Source organism: Setaria italica, chromosome II (genome assembly GCF_000263155.2).
Source record: "Setaria italica strain Yugu1 chromosome II, Setaria_italica_v2.0, whole genome shotgun sequence".
Taxonomy (NCBI): domain Eukaryota; kingdom Viridiplantae; phylum Streptophyta; class Magnoliopsida; order Poales; family Poaceae; genus Setaria; species Setaria italica.
Window position 1 is genome coordinate 19,100,659 of NC_028451.1, and position 16,590 is coordinate 19,117,248.

Consider the following 16,590-nt stretch of genomic DNA (forward strand, 5'->3'; position numbering starts at 1 on the left):
ATCCAGGTTAGAGTCCCCTAGTTTGGTCAACTCAGCCTCCTTCAGCAATTCCGGCTAAGTCCGGAAATCAGCCCAATCTGGCACCTTAGGGCGGGTTTATCTTTTAAAAGTTGAGCAGAATATCAGAAAGTCCCTTTGTAAAAGTTGGAGAGCTAAGTTCCTACAACAACTTTGTTAATTGGACCTTAGTCCAATTCACCTCCGAAGCTTCCCAGATCTGCAGCTCAAATCAGCCCCGACTCCTGAAAACCAACCAAACCGCCGCTTTTTCTCTAAGTCCTGAGAACCGGCGTTCCTCCAAACCTTGGAGCTCTGAATTTCCAAATCCACCATGTTTTTGAACTCGATCAAATTACAAAAGTTGGGCCTTGGTCTATGTACTACAACTCTTGTAAAGGGGGTTAATGTGGCGCAGTTTGGAAATCGGAAGATCAAGAGGCCGAGATGGGCCCGACAAAGGATCTCACGGATCCGTCAGCCAGACAGCGCTAGAGCGCGCGTGCGCCGCACTCAGAGCACCACCGCCGCGTGGTGTGACCTCGCTGATGAGCGCCGCCTTGCCTAGTCGCTGGCCGCAACAAGATGGATCGACGCGCCTTGCTCCCTAGTCGCGCGCGACAACGACCCGCGGTCCTCCGCTCTATCCCGTCTCGTCTCGCCCGAGGCCTCGCCGGCCACGCCAGGCGCACTGCCCGCAGCTCCACCGTTGTCCCGGCCACTCTGCGACCGAAAACCTGCCGCTGCCGCGCCGGTACCGCCTCGCCGCCCGCGCGTATCCGCCTTACCCGGATTCCTAGCCACGCGCCCCAATGCCTTCCGGCCCTCCCGTCACACCCCAGTCGTGCTGCCCGCGCGCACACCCTGCGACGCTACCGTCTCCACCAACCGCCGCGCAGGCAGTGATAGCTCCTTCCCCCACCTCGCCAGTAGTGTGTCCCGGCAGAGCCGCTAGTCCCGCGCATGCTCACGTCACACCGTTCGTCCTGTCACCTCACCTGCAGTGCCATTCCCTCCCTCCTGTCCGCCAATAGTGTCGCCGCCATCCATGGCCGTGACCACACATGCGCACAGACCTAGCAAATCTGCGTGCCCAGCAAACCCGCTTTGCCCTAGCCCTAAATTCTTGCTGCCCAACCAGGGCAAGATTGCGTCCGAGATCACCAATGGAGGCGCCGACCAATCGCCGCCGCGACAGAGCACTTCTTTCTCCTTCGATCTTATCCTCTCGCCCGCTCGAGCTCGTTCCTTCCTCCGAACACTTCCACTCATCTATAAAAGGGTATCGAAGCCTCTTATTGGAGTTCCCTTCGCCACCACTCGCTTAAGTTCCGCCACCGCACACTCCTCTGCTTCACGCTCAAGCGCCGCCGCCTGAGCTCGTCGTGGAGCTCTCCTTTTCGCCCAACCCTGTGCCTTGCCGACCCTACCAGCCGCTTCACCATCCTTTTGTGCAGCTCTAGAGCTTGCCTATTGTCCACAAGAAGCACCATCGCCACCGAAACGCTGTCGTTCCCCGTTCCGCCTCGGCTTGTTTCTTCCCGACCCTGAGACCTCGTCAGTAGGACCAGAGGTGAGCTGCCGACCCGTTTCCAGCTCTTCCCAACCCTGAATCATCCACGGAAGCGACCGGACCCTGTACGCCTCGCCTGAGTGTTGTCCGTCTCGCCCGACTCGCCCGAGTGTTGTCCGCCTCGCCCGAGGGCTCGGTTGTGTCTTTTTCTTTTGACCGAGGGTACCTGTGTAAAATTTCGAGGACTTCTCTGTGTTAAATCTGAGGATACTGATACTATTATTCCTTGAGTCTAAGGGTCAGATCGTAAGTTTTCCCCGATTCGACTCTTTTAACTCGAATGAAATCGACAGAAATTTGGAAGTTACATCTTAAATCGAGGAAAAATCAGAAAAATGTGAAATCACTTGGGTTGGAATCCTCTTTCTAAATAGAATCCAATAAAGTGGGTTCCGCACCTTTTTCCTGTAGTTTTTCCATAGTTTTGGGTTTAAATCCTTGCAAATACTGTTGAAATCCCCGTCTAAGTGTCTTATCCTTGCATTGCATTTCGTGTAGAGCTGAACCTCGCAGACGGAACCTACGAGCTTCGCTCGGTGCCCAAAGAAGAAGTCGTAGCTGAGCCACCGCCTGCAGGAGCTGAGCTCAAGCACGCCGAGGACCAGTTCGCTACCACCCCGCTTGAAGGCAAGCCCCGGAGCTTAACCCAATTTTTCTAAACTTGCGCATGCCTTCTGTCGTTATGTGTGTGCATTTATGTTTCAGAAGTTGATTGAAACCATAGATGCATGACTTAGTTTCCCTTTGACCTGAACACTAGTATGATAGGCTGAGTAGTTGCCTTGCTAAACAGGACTCGGTAAAAGTCGAGTGATTTCCTGTCACTCGCGAGTTATAGGAGTTGATTGCTTTACTTATGCTACAACTATAAGGACGATGGACGGGGCAGAGCTCTGTGAACTATTTTGGTGGTCGGTGGATTGCCCCGTCTGTCTACATGAAATTGGTTTAAGGTCGAAAAGTGATGGTGTTCGTGATCAAGTGTTTGAAAGTACTAATCTCATACCTAGTATGGGATGGGGAAGCCTAGTACCTGATTGAACCAGCAAGTGGCTTATACCCCTGCTATCCTTGGAACATAGTTTTTCATGCTGCATCATGTGGGTGCAAGTGCAGTCATAGTACGGTAGAGACTGGAACTGTGGAGCGTTGCATGCCAAAGGCGGTTTGGACCTGACACGCACCTAGGAATTGATGGGGACGGCTGACAAGTGAAGCGACCCTTCGTGGTGCGTGGATGTCGTGAGATTAGGTTCACCATGCATGGTTAAGAAATTCGAATCAATTCGTCTGCCTCTCACAGTTTGGGACTGCTTGATCGCTATGCTACACTGAGTAAGAATGAAAGCTGGTGATGATCTAATATGTTTTTCCTGCATTAATTGTTTAGAAACTATACTTGTTTAGTATAGTTGCTAACTTAGATTGGTAATTGAACGTAGAACTTGTGGCTAAAATATTGAAAGTAAGGACCTCCTGTAGTCGCTTTTGGCAAAACAAACTCCAGAGCTAAAGAGCTTGCATGTCTAGGCATTGGTGGATTAGTACCACCGATCGGCTAAGTCTTTTTGAGCGTAGTCGCTCAGCCTTGTTGTGGCATATCTTTTCAGGTGATGTTGGCGTCTCTGAGTTTGCTACAGGTGGCACTTGGCCTCCCCAGCTTCCTCTTGGGTGGACGGTCGAGTGGGATCCCTCCTCGGACGGCGAGGACAGGAACCATTGATGTCATGATCGGCCTTGTCATGACATCCGACATCGGCACTAGCCTTCGTTTGTTTATTTCCGCTGCTTAAGAACTCTGCAAACTATGTTTGAATTTCGAGCATGATGTTGTAATAAATTAATGTACTTGTTTAATTTGGATGATCTATTGTATTCTTTGGAACCACTCACCTTCGTGTGAGCTATGCTTTCTCGGTCCTGTGTAGTGGTTCATCGGATGAAATCTGACGGACCGTCGAGTTAACTTGATTAAAGCACATGATCGCGTGTCAGATGACTTAATTGTGTTTTAGCTAAGTTAATTAGGGCAGTTCCGCCACACCATGGTCTAAATAGGATGGACAGGAACTCAAGAGTGAACTTACTTGATGATTAAATTGACGAGCACGAACACGAGTAATAGGACCAGAAACTGGTACTTGTGTCAGCGTAGAAACTAGTACTCGTGTCGGCGTGGATGTATCCTTGGTGTTGATGTCCTCATCACTAGCACCGGCCTAAGATATTTGTTGTGCAAGCTCTCTAGCATCCACTTCCATTTCGCTTGATCTTGCTCGGCTCCACCCTAGTGGTCAAAGAGAGTCCGTCAAGCAAGCTCTCTGGCTTCTATTCCACTTGATCTTGCCAAGAACGCTTATCGCCGCATTGAGACAGATCATTCATTGTTCAAGCTTTTAAGTTCTACTCTTATCCTAGGACAAGGAAACTTGCCCAGCTCCACTTGTCGTAGGGGTAAGCCTCGGGTGATGAGTACCGCCGTGCAAGTCTCCTTTATCCTAGCCCTTGTCTCATTCCATAAACCCTAGTGACCCCCCAACTCTTAAGGATCTATCCAATCCTCTGGTCTATTCTGTCATGCAGCTGTTGTGCTACCCAAGTTAAATCCCAGATATCATCTCAGCATAGCCGATATGTCATCCATCCTAAAACCCCAAATACTGACCACCCTAAGCCATAATGCTGCCCATCTAAATCCCAATTATCATCCAAACCTAATCGTTATAATGCCCAACCAAAACCTTAAAACATAGCCCCACCTAGCCGTTATGCTGCCCGATCCAAACTTCATCATCATCTAAATCTAGCCGAAATACCGTAGACTGAAACTGTCAACATCCCTAGGAAATTACCATTAATTTCCTAGGATGTTTCCTTAAAATCCCACCATCTGATTTGATTAATTATTTAACCTTTAGGGAATTCACCTATAGAAATTAGGTAATTCCCAGAATGCCATCCCTTTTCCTTTCATTCCATTTCTTAGGTATTTGATTGATGTATTGTTTTATTGATTGCTATTTTATACGTGTTTGCCAGCTGTTAGATGACCAGGCTCCACCCTAAAGCCGAGGATCCAGAAGGCGTGAAGCCAAAGACCCTAGTTGCCCTAGGAGACATTAAGGATTTTCGATGAAGGCAAGTCCTGACTCCTAGCTTATGCTTTGTCCTATTGAGTGTGGGAGTAATAATGTTGGTGTTTAGACCTGGCAACCTACCGAGGGGGGTTGTCCGAGGTAGTGTTTAGTGCGTGGGGCTCGCTAAGATTAGGAACTCGAAGGTGAACTCGAACACACAATTTAGATAGGTTCAGGCCGCTAGATTGCGTAAGTCCCTTTTAACTTGGTCTTGAATCTGCAATCTTGAATCTTTATATGGAAGTGCGATGAAAGTCGCACTGCATATGGAGTAGCCCCTGAGCCTTAGGATGAATCGAAGAATCAAGTTGAGGGTCAATCTGCAATTTGCACCTCTTTTTCCTTAAAACCCAACAAAAAAACTTTTTAGCCGATGGGCACGTGGCACACAGCCCTCGAGCCGTTACACGACTAGTTTGGTGGGTATAAGGGTCAACCTCTCATCAACGTGACCGTTTGTCAACAATAACCTTATCTCTTCCGAAATAATAGAAACTGCCAACTAGGTGCAAAATCTTTGGGCCCTTAAATTGGAATATATTCTCTTTAATCCTGCTGCTATTATTGTCCTGCGGTTATAAATAACGGAGGAAAACATCCCTTCCGTTTCACCTATGCTGTCTGCTCATTCAACTTTCACACTGTAACCCTAGCACCACCACTGCCCGATCCTCGAGCCCTAGCACCGCCGTCCCTCCACCACTTATGATAGAGTCAGAGTGCCCGATCTTTCGGTGAGTGGAGATAAATTCGACTTGGTGGAAGTAGACCCTCACGATCCGACTACGACGAGCGAACCCGAAGCGCCAATGCAATCGCTGAACCAACTCCCGATGGTTACCAACCTCGCCGGTGCGAGATCAGCCTGATCACGAAGATCGATTCCTGTCCGCAATCGAAGAACGAACAAGAAAAAGAGGCGAGCAATCTAAATATCACTCGAAGGTGGAGTTCTGAATCACACAAGGACAGCACGTATTTGCGCGTGTTCAAGAGTAGCTAAAGCTAGATGTAAAACAAAACCCGAGTCGTAAACAAAAAGGACTCCGACTAAATAAAGGGGGTGCAGCCCCTGGAGTCCGGAGGGGTCATGCGCGCCCAACCCTAGGCGCCCCACCTGGGCTGCCCTGTTGGGCCATCTTCTTATTCCGATGGGCCTTCGTTCCTTAACACCATGATAAAGTTTAATTCTCTCGCACGGGCCCGAGTGATTGGCCCAACTGGATGATCAACTGTAGGCGCCTGAGGTGGAGGAGCAACTGGAGGCGCCTGAGATGCTGCTGGTGTAGATGTACTCGTGGTGTCCTCATCAACTTAGCCCCGAGCGTATGCGAAGGAAGACCCTCGTGGCAACAAGGATGGGGAAGAAGGCAACTACATCCAAGGGGGTGTAAAGCGGGAAGAACACAGACAAGAAGAAAGAGATCCAACTGTTGGCTCCCAAGTATGGAAAGACTGACCAGACTGCCCCGCCATTCCCTGCGTGTGCTTGGAAGCGCTTGTCGCTGAAGGAAGAGGACATCAAGGTACTGGTGGCAGCCAACCTCCTCCAGGAGAAAGATGTCATCAACTGGAGGTGTGCATTCAGCAACCCGTGGCTGCTGGAGACATATGTCAATGAGATGGTAATCTTCTCTCATTTTATTGATCATGGATTAGCCTTGCCTGCCTCCGACTTCTTTCGCGGTCTCCTGGATTATTACAAGATCGAACTTGTGCAACTCAACCCCAACAGTATTTTGCATGCCGTGATCTTTGTTCATCTGTGCGAAGCATTCTTGGGGGTTCAGCCACATTTTCACCTTTTCAGCAAGTTTTTCCGTGTCAAGCCGCGGCCCAAGAGAGAACGTACTGAAGTAGTCGGAGGAGCTGGGATCTAGATGAGGGAGAAGGTCAAGGGCCCGTACTTGGAATATGAGTTGATTGACTCACATTCTGGGTGGAAGGAGAAGTGGTGCTACATCGGCAACTACGAGCCAAGCTCCTGAAGTTGACAGGCCACCACCCGACATGGAACAATAGGTGACTGGACAAGCCTTCCCACGGAGACTGCTTGTAGCTACCCAAGCTCCTAGAAGAATTGCCAAGCTCAAGCAACAAGGACTAACAGGAGTTGGGGTAGCCTTTAGCTTCATGAAGAGGCAAGTTCAACCCTGCAACTCCAGTGTACCTGGGGCTACGACTACTCGGGCCCCAATGACCCATCCAGGATGTCACCAGAAGATCTCAGCGTGGATGAAGTCATGGCGCAGTTGAGGTGCCTGTTTAAAAATGCAAGTGAGATCTCAACGATTGTGCGGGAGTTCTGTGCCGCCAACCCGCCAAGCAGTGTAAGTACTCGTGGTCGCAGCCCCCGAGTACTAATTTTGGAATTTTTTGACGTACCGACTTGTCTGCTCGTGCAGGAAGACGTGCACTTGTACTGCTCCGCTCCTCCTCCCGGATCAAATGACTCTGAAGCTTCTCCTCGCTTACATACGGCTGCGAGTGCATAGATTGAAGTCGAGGAGGAAGAAGACAAAATTGAGTCCTTCAGCAGCTTCGACTCTGAAGCTGTGGAGGAATTCGTGCTCAAGGCCCGGCCATCTGACAAGGTTGGGTCGTCCTCCGGGTCATCAAAACATGAGGCTAAGGATGATCTATAGGCTGGGCTAGCGCCACCGCCAAAGAAGAAGCGGACCGTTGCTTTGAAGCGTGCGGTGAAGAAGCCTCTCACCACCGAGGACGTGCTTCCACCGGTAATAACCTTCGAAGAAGGACAAGATCTTGAGGATCGAGTACTAGTAAGAGAATCCCTTACCACCATGTCTACTCAATATGGCATTCGTGGATTGCAGGTAGTCGGGGAGGTGACTTAGGTGGAGAGGATGACTACGGATGTCGTGCAACAGCAGCTACCAGCAATCGAGGAGGTCATAGAGATAGAAGACGACCCGGAGCCCCTCGTTACTAGGGCGAACCCTACCAATGCACAAACTACTCGAGAGATGGAGGCAGCAACGAAGGCTAGCGAGGATCGCACTGCGACCCAACAAGCCGCGCCAAAGAAGCGGTCTCCTACTATCAAGACAATGCGCTTGTCAGGGGAGCCCTCTTTGAAGCTGAGGAGATCCTCAAAGTAAATACTGGTACACTAATTTATTTACTTGTAGTGTGTCTTTTGACACTTGTCTTTTGTAGGAAATCTTCTAGCGTGGAGCTTGGAGGCTCAAATCCGAAGCCTGTGACTGATGGCAGTAGCCACTCGGTCCACGACGTCATCCCGGCTCCAACAAGTCTGCTGCCAGAGGAACAACCTGCGCCTGCAACAAGTCCAAGTGTGGTATCACTTGTAGCTGCATTAATGCAACATGTGATTTCTTCGCTGAATGATGCTTTAGTGCCAGCCCCCGAGCCACCAGTGCCTGAGACCGAGGTGGCGACTACCTCTGGCGCCATGGCTACTCTTGTAGCCCCCGAGCTGGAGGTAGAGACTGTAGTTGCGGTGGTGACTACCTTTGGTGTCGTGGCTACTCTTGTAGCCCGCGAGCCAGAGGTAGAAGCCGAAGCCATGGAGGAGCTAGAAGTGTTGGCCTCCATCCCACCTATTTTAGCTGGGCCCGTCGACTAGCCGTGCCTTGGTTCCGCTTGGCATGGCTGATGCTGAAGCGCACGAAGAGCCACGGATAGCTGAGGGAGTTAACCTTGAAGATATTCAGCTAATCGACGACCCACTCCTCAATGTAGAGCTGTATAGCTGGAGGTGGGAATGATGGAGATGTACCGCCATGTAGGCAAATATGCAGCGGTAAGCTTTTGATCCTATTGAGTCCTTAAGTTTGAAATTGGTACCCTATTGAGTCCTTAAGTTTGAAATTGGTACCCTTATCTTGACATGAATACTTGCTCTGTTTTGTAGGATGTAATCCAGCGCTCCCGTCGGAAGTCCTAGATGCTCCAGGGCTACGGGTGGAATTACTTAAAAAAAATGATCAACACATTAAGAGGTGGGACTGTGAAATGGTCCAGGCTACAAGTTAAACAGACACAGTAGGGTATAGAAATGATCCACACATTCATCGAGTGGAGTATACATAATTTAGAATTACTAAATTACTGAAATTACTGGGGTGTGCATATTACTAAAAACACAGGGCAATCTGTCTTACTCAATCCAATGTTAAAACATATATATAGTGCACGCAAAAAGAAGTACCAACAAAAATATGGAGATCGTGAAATTACTGAACATCAAATACTAATGACGAGAAAAATTACTGAAAAACTTCCTAAGAATGGTAAAATGGCACATTACTGAAATACTGAATGGCGAATGATCCATGTTTATAAGGAGAAACAAATACAAAAATAGTAAAATGGTATGAGCACTTCCTAAGAATTAGATTAGAAGAATATAAAAGAGTTTACATGTAGCTTGAAGTTAACGAGTACAATAGTTTTGCTATATCTACAGTACAGGGAGACAACTAGAGAAAACAAGCATGTCCATACAATGCTGTCTTCAATCTGGATGCCAATTTTCTCCTCCCCAAAATATTCCATCACACATCACACTAACAGTTTGCATGATCGAAAAACAACACTAGCGATTGCTAAAAGGCATAATAATCCAAATTACTGAGAGAAGAAGTTAAATTGATATATCTCCATATCAGTTACAACAGTTTAAATCTCTTTTAACAAAATACAAAGATATTCAGTAAAACTGGATCTCTGATCTCTAGGCTTGCAGATGCTTCAACTCCTCCAAGCTTTTTATTGACAGAAAGCAGTCCTATAGGCAGATAACTGCATCTTCATGTGATTCTGAACATAGAGCAGATGGCATCAAGCTCCAACCTCCTCCAGATCAATGAATAAATAAACAAATTACTGATGAACAACAAAAAATATTGAAGCTAGATGTTGTTTAAAACATTATTGAGCATTACTGAACATTATTATTACTGCATAAATTACTGAACCTGAAATTACCAAAAGGCCAAAAATTACTAAACACTATATTATTGGCCTACTTGATTACAAAAGCTTAAATTACAGAATCCAAAATTACCAAAGACCTAAAATTACTGAATGCTGTACTGCTGGCTTACTTGATTACCCAAGCTTAAATTACTCTGAAATTATCTAGGACCAAAATATTGTCGAACATTATAATACTGACCTATTTTGCTTGGGTACACGTGAAGCCTAAAAATGAATGCTAAAATTACTGAAGCCTGAAAATGACATTCGGTAATGAACAGTGAAATTAAAATGAGGCTCAGTAATGAATGGTGAAACTACAGAAGCCTCAAAATGATGTTCAGTAATTTATGTTTTTTCAGGACCATCGATATCTCAATTTTTTTCAGTAGCCTAGATGATAATGGATCTTAGCTTCAATGGAGACGCTAGTAGTCTGGTAACAACAGAGCAAGCAAAGGAAGAGAATTTCCCTGTATTGTGTGATTGCTAATCACTAAGATGAAGTAGCAAGACTGAAGATGCCCCTCACTGTCATAAAAATCCTGTAATAAAACGAGTCAAAGAATGCAATCAATTATCAAACAAAATATTTACTTACAAAAAAAATGCACAAAAGAAATGTACAAACTATGGTAATTGACACACAACTAGTGACAACACACTAATTCAATCTACCTGCATGCCAATTAGCGAAACAACCGAATGTTTGCTAAGCCTCGTTCAGTCGCGGAAAACAGAAAAAAATGATTAGGTGATACAAAAAATTCACTGCACACCACCAAATGCTACGAGAAAATGGCTAATCTATTCAAACTGGGGAAATCAGGGGATGAGCCGCTGTATAGATTCCAGCAATTGAATCACAAAATTTCTGCAGAGAATCCACAAAAATCAGAACGCTAGTGCATGGAGCTCGCGGATTCTACCTTGAAGGGAATTTTGTAGTTTGTTCTAGCTCACCAGAGTGCCCACGCATAGGCTCAGGGGGAGGGAGCTCTTCCACCCAGGGTCCGTCTCGCACCTACGCTGTGCAGAGCCGCCCGTCGTGAGGCCGCAGCACCCTGCCGACAACGTCTCGAGAGCTCCGTGCTCCGCTGCCGCCCGCGAATTGCAGCTGCCGCCGCCGCTCGGCAGTGCACGTGCGTGGGACGGTGGGAGGCTAGGAGAGAGGGGGGACTTGCGGCCCATCTGTGCCGCTCGCGACCCGCCAGTGCCGCGCCCAACCCGTAGCACCGGCACCGCTCCGGTGCTCCCGACTAGCAGCGCCGCCGCCGCCGCCCCTGAAACGCTCGGTCGAGAAAGGGTAAAGAAGAAACCGAACCGGAATATCTGGACTCAGAGGAGGATAGGTCAGGCGCGGTGAGATAACGGTTCGGGCGCGCGAGTGGGTAGGTGGACGTGTGCGGGTAGGTTTGCCTGGTTGGTTCGGTTTGGGTGCTGGGTGTAGAATAACGTGTGCGTCTAAATTCCGTACCCAACCCCCGTCCCCCTCCCCGCACCGTCACACGCGAGCGAACCCCGCAGACCGACCGTTCAGTTTTTTTTGACGGGCGGCGAACCTGTAGACCGGCCGTCCACCGCACACGCCATCTATTGGAACCGCACAGCAGCAGTTTTGAGGACGGTGGGCTCCTCTCCATCGTCGTGCAGAGGGCGTGCGTCTTTGTCGAGTGCCTGCACCCCGGCGTGTACCTCCGCGCGGTCAAGTCCGGTCGCTACGAGAGCCGCGTCGATGAGGAGGGCTGCACCGCCACGGTGGATGTCGGCGAGCTCTACGCCGACGAGGAGCGGCGCTCCTATTCCTCGACGTGCCTAGAGTCGGCACCACCGTCGATGCCACCGAATTAGCGGAGACAACAAGAGCTGGTTTTCAGACGCCGACCAGAAGGACAGCTCACCAAGATGGAAGAAGTGCAGGGCATATTTGTTTTAGCTAATTTGCTTTAGCTAACACCAAGTGATTTTTTCCACGTATAATTTGAATACATCTTAGCTGACACATCTTGGCACTGGTCTTAAAAACAAGCACTTTATAATTTGAATAAAATATTTCGTGACAGACATATGGTATAAATACAAACCTATTGCTTTTTGAATACAATGATTTTGTGATTGCCAGCTCATATTGAAATTATTGTGACACGACATGTCCAACATATAAGAACCTCCACTGAGAAATTTTGAGCATTCAACGGTTGAAGATCGCAAAATCGAAGTGCCCACGAGCATTGTACTGGGAAGGACTTTAGGAGGGTGCTCCACAGTCCACACGCCGAACAGGAGGATGGCATAGGACCTGATAGCGAAGCCTCGACAGGTCGACATATTACCCAAGATGGATGTAGATAAAGATAAGGACGAGCTGTTCTTAGCTTGCTGGCATGCTTGCTCATATCCTCCATCAGGCACGAGCACTTACATCTAAGATGCAGCAGCACATGTGCACCCAAATAAATCTGAAAAAGAAAAGCATATAAAATAATCAAAAACTCCATTGAGGATTAGTCAGACTTGTGATACTGAACAAGTAGATTATTTTAAAGCATAATGCTTAGCAGACTGCATATAAGACATATAAGCTGGTCCATTTGACATAACGAAATTAGAAAAGTTTCAGATATCATAAAGGTTTATGAATCACTGTGACATATAGTGAAAACTAGCTAACCTAAACTAAAATAAAAAAAATCAGCTTAAAATAAAATGGAGAAGACATGCACTTCCACGTACGAATCTTACAGCTGAAAATGGAGTACGTAAACCTACTTTATATTATCCATTGTCCATTTTGCACTTCAGCTGGTCGGAAACACAAAACAGAGCATCAAGAATACCAGATCAAAAAATGCATACTGTTCTTCCTGGAAAGCAAACTAATAAGTGCTTCTAGTTCAAAATAAAGCTTTGTGTGCTTCTATTAGCATATTTTCTGATTAGCACCTCAAATTAAAAATTAGAGAAAAATGATCGAATCGTCTCTAAAAATGACAGGAGCGTGGATGTGCATTACCAAGTGGCAAAATTTCACTGAATGATACTAGCATCGATCTGAATGGAGAATTCTACATTTTAGGGGTACATATGGTCCCATTCCGAATCTAATACTCAATCTAAAATCAGTTGCAATCTAGTGGCGTATTACAATAAGCTTAACTTGTGTAGTGAGCTCATAGTTCGCAACCATGTGAAAAAAACGGTTCAGTTTAATGCGGTGGCTTACATTATGCCTGTGCGGTTGGGTCGCCCATCGCGATAAGCTGTTGCAACCATGCTGACCACTGGTTGCTGCCGTGACCTTCACGTCATATGTCAGCAGCTTGACCGATCTCCTGCAGTCCAGCTGTAACTGAAAATGCAAATAAAACATGGTCATTTTAAATCTGCCAATATGATCATACAAAACTCTAACACTTATGCATCCGAACTTTCTAGGTAAGAGTAGATTATGAACGAGCAAATGTGACAAAGATGAGCTTCCTAATATAAAGTACACATCTCTGAGCATATATGATCTGCACATTGAATCTTTGAACAATTATACATTGTCAGACTAATAGCATGCTCAAATTGTGGGGCTAAGATGCATCAGGCTCCAATTTACTGAGGACGACAAAAAAAAAACTGAGTGCAACTATATATATCAAAGATACAAGTTAGTAATTAATTCATTGATAAATCGGCAAAGAGATACACGCTATTCGCCAAATAAATGTATCTCTCCGTCAAACACAACTTAATGACCAAAGCATGCCAGCCATCTTTCAATCAACAAATCAAGCAAACCAGCCGCTTGACAGCATGTCAGGACACTACAACAATGCCTGAAGCCATTCACCATTCAGAAGGTAGTCGGCACTACTTGTACCGTTTCCCGAGTTCGGTTTGCACCGCTATTCGCCATCCAACGGCTCACATCGCAAGCTGACGGGTAATACTGTCCCAGACGGTGAATACTCGTTAAGTTGTTGCTTGAGCTGTAAAATAGCTCTTTTACTTGCTGTTAAATCTAGGAATCGTTATGTAATGGAAGGACTGGGTGAGCAGCCCTCGTGTCGTGAAGAACAAACCCTAGAATATGTTTTGGTTTAGCAGTAGCCTCTATGGTGCCGCCTCGGCGATTTCATCTGTATCTGAACTTCCTTATCAGTTAAGTGAATTTGCTACTACTAGTCTGAATTTCTTTGTTTGTTCATTGTTTTCCTTTGGCTCGGTCCCCTTTCTTCCTTCGATTTCTCTCTGAATTTCCCTGAGACCTGACAATTGGTATCAAGAGCCATCGGTTCTTGGCTTAATCCCACCCAGCCACCCATTCCACCCAAATCCTACCCAACCCACCCTTTCCACTCAAATCCCACCCATCCCACCCAGATTTAGACCAACACCCACTCTTTCCCTAAACAATCGGTGAATTTGCTTGGGCTAGGGTTGCAAGATAGTGTTCTTGTGTAAAATTTCGGAACCCTGAGTGAATTGTCACCGAGGAGGCGTTGGAGGAAGGTTGCTCTTTGACTTGGGTTTCAAGGCTTGTTCTTGTGTAAAATTCCTCGGTCAAATCTGCAACCTAGGCGGTGGTAGAACTGATTTGGGAGTCTAATTGGGAAGAGCCTTGGCTTGAACCGAACTCTCAATTTGGGTGACAATGGTGCTCAAATAAAATAGTGGATCATCAAGCTTTGCTTCGGTGGAGGAAGTTGAGAAATTGAAGTCCACACTAGACTCCTTCATACTGAAACATGAGGAGCAAAACAAGGTTTTGGAGTCCTCTTTGGATAAGGTTTTGAGCAGCCTCAATACATTGGCCGGGTCATCTGGTACTGAAGACAAGGGTTCAGCTTTCAAGGGCAATGCTATATCACCACCTCCAATTACCCTGGCCAACACGTCGGTTCACATGAGGAATGATTTGTCTCGGTTCCATCAACAAGTATATACTCCACCACCTGCAGTTACTGCTCAAGTCCATAATTTGCAGTCCACCCCTTGGTTTACTAAAGAACCCTCAGGAGAGGATGAGGATGAAGGAAATGCTGATTGTCCTTAGACAGCTAAGGAGTTGGAAGTATTTTACTTCCAGGCCAATGCTCCTTATGATACTGAACAGGAACAGATACAATATGAGGCTACCTTTTCCAAACAACTAGCCTAGCAAGATCATCACTATGGACAAGCTGTTCATTCTTTCAGACCATACACTCTCAGCAAACTGCTACTAGAAATTTGGCTTTCACTCAACAGCTGCAAGCACAACAAAAGTTACTAGCTAAAGGCCCAAAATTATCTTTCCCTGAATTTGATGGCTTGGGTCCGATGGTTGGATAAGAAAGGTTGAGAAGTTCTTTGAACTGGTTGGGGTTCCCAATGAAAAAAGAGTGCAAATTGTTGTGATGTACATTATGGGCAAAACTGAATTTTGGTGGAGAAGCATTGGCTGTAATGCTCATAACATTCCCTAGCATCATTTCTGCATAATGATAACTGACAGGTTTAATGAAGAATCTTCTTATGAAGTGATTGCTATGTTTCATGGGCTAAAACATACAAGTACTGTTTCAGAGTATATCACTAAGTTTGAGGAATCGATGGGTTCAGTGAAAAGAGAAAATCCTTCTCTACAAGATTCCTATTTCATTACAAGTTTTGTCTCAGGATTACAAGAACCCATACAACATCATTTATAGTGCCACAAACCATCTTCCTTAACTAATGCTTTTTGGTATGCTAGAAGGTTGGAGCAAACTCATCCTCAAGTTAAAAAGCACCAGCAATTCACTAGCACTTTTAAGCCCCCAAAAATCTGGACCAAGGATATTAAAGAAAAAGAGAATACAACAAACACTATTGCTGAATTAAGAGTAGCTGGCAAGTGTTTCAAGTGCAAAGAGGCCTGGGTGCCTGGCCATGCTAAGGTATGTAAAGGAAAATAAATTTATTCAGTTATGATGGTGGAGACAAATGTGAAAGAAGAAATGACTTTAATTGAAGATGATGCGCATAGAGATGATGGAGAGTACCATGATGCTGAATCAATACCAACAGTTAAACTCTCAATGCATGCCTTAACTGGTACTTCATCCTTAGCCAGAACCTTCACACTCACAGTCAAGATTGGCACTACTTCTGCGATAGCACTTGTGGACAGTGGTAGTGATGTGTCTTTTATTAATGCAAAGTTTGCTCTAAAGAATAACCTGTCAATTTCCCAGATTGAGCCAGTCAAGGTAGCAGCTGCTAATAGTACTTAAATGCTCAGCACCGCTTGTACTGCTCGCTCTTATTCCATTCAAGGTCCTTCATTTAAATCTGATTTGAGACTGTTGGAAGTTCAAGGCTTTGATGTGGTTTTAGGAGCTGACTGGATTTACACTCACAGTCCAGTTGGTTTGGATTTAAAGAAGAGGGAATTTTCTATTACCAAGGATGGTAAAACAACTGTCACATTTCAAGAGGAGAATGCTACTAGTAGCTGTCAGCTAATTAGCACCAGAAAGTTTGCAATTTACTGAAGAAAAAAGTTGTAGGAGCTGTGTTGGTGTTAACTAACAGCAAAGATCCAGTCACTAAAACTTCACCCTCCATACCAGATCAAATTCAAGAAGTGTTGGATGACTTTCAGGATGTATTTGCAGAGCCTTCCTCCTCAAAGAATAGTGGATCATTCCATACCTCTGATTGATGCAACGAAAACAATTAATCAGAGACCATATAGGTTACCACACCATTAGAAAAATGCAATGGAGGAATTGATTCAAAACCTCATATAGGCTTACATGATAAGACCTAGTGTAAGCCCTTATTATTCTCCTGTGATCTTAGTCAAAAAGAAAGATGGCACTTGGAGGCTTTGTGTGGATTTTAGACAATTGAACTCCAATACAGTAAAAAACAAGTATCCAATTCCAATCATTGAAGACCTTT

At 46.1% G+C, this 16,590-nt stretch overlaps 1 long non-coding RNA gene across 1 annotated transcript; it reads right to left on the reverse strand.

The window, feature by feature from the left end:
- Positions 1-9,296: 9,296 nt before the first annotated feature.
- On the reverse strand, positions 9,297-11,041 carry LOC101785177. The gene is made up of 2 exons (XR_214634.2): positions 10,351-11,041; positions 9,297-10,217 (listed from the first exon to the last, which is right to left on the reverse strand). It is a non-coding gene; the product is annotated as an uncharacterized LOC101785177 (long non-coding RNA).
- Between the last annotated feature and the right edge of the window lie 5,549 nt (positions 11,042-16,590).